Here is an 832-nt window from a genome sequence, read left to right as displayed (position 1 = left end):
ACTGGCGGGGAAGAAGCGGAAGGGGAAGGCTGTGGCGACGGATCGGGGAACAAATCCACCGAAAACGGCCGAGGCGAAGAAAAAGCCGAGAGGGAATCGGGGGCATGGGGACACGGACCGCGCATTTTCAAGAACGACTCCTCCCTCCTCGTCAAGCAGGAAGCCGAGCACCGACCTGGCCTTCCCTGCCTGCGACTCAGGGCGGTGGTCGAGGAAGGGGGGGAGGGCGGGCCCACCCTGTCCCTCCGATGTGTTCGCACTACCCTGCCTATTCCCACGCCGGAGGACGGGACAATGGCCGCCGGTCGGGCCCCGGGCGAGGCTGAGATGCAGAAAGTCGAGGAGATGAGGGTCGAATACGAGGCAGTGGACATTCTCTTTCCCTCCCTCCCGCCCTCGGGGTCGCCCTTGGCTTCCTCCTTGGCCCCCAGCCGCGGGAAAGAGAAAAAGAGCGCAGGAAAAGGCAGGGGAGGGCAAGACAAAAAAGAAATAGAGGCATTGGGACCGGAGGCAAACCTCCCGTTTCCTCCCACCGAGGCCCGACTCCTGAGGTTCTGGGAGACGGGTTTGCTGGCCAGGGGACGCCAGGACCGCAAGCACGAAATTGCGGAGGAAGCCGCCCATTTTTTTCGCGAGCGCGCCCCCCCCCCCTCCCTCCCACCCCTGGCGCCTCCTCCAAGCTTCCCGTGCCCGACGTCCCTGGTGCCTCCCTCCCACCTGTCCCTCCTTCCGCAGAAGGAGGGGTGGCCCCCTTTTCCTCCCCCCCGGCCCCTACGGCTCAGTCTCCGCCCGCCGCCACCTCCGCCTGGACGGCCCGCTACGCGATAGTTCC

Source organism: Nannochloropsis gaditana (assembly GCF_000240725.1).
Source record: "Nannochloropsis gaditana CCMP526 unplaced genomic scaffold scaffold081, whole genome shotgun sequence".
NCBI classification, from domain to species: Eukaryota; class Eustigmatophyceae; order Eustigmatales; family Monodopsidaceae; genus Microchloropsis; species Microchloropsis gaditana.
Note: the sequence above shows the minus strand (reverse complement) of the source record.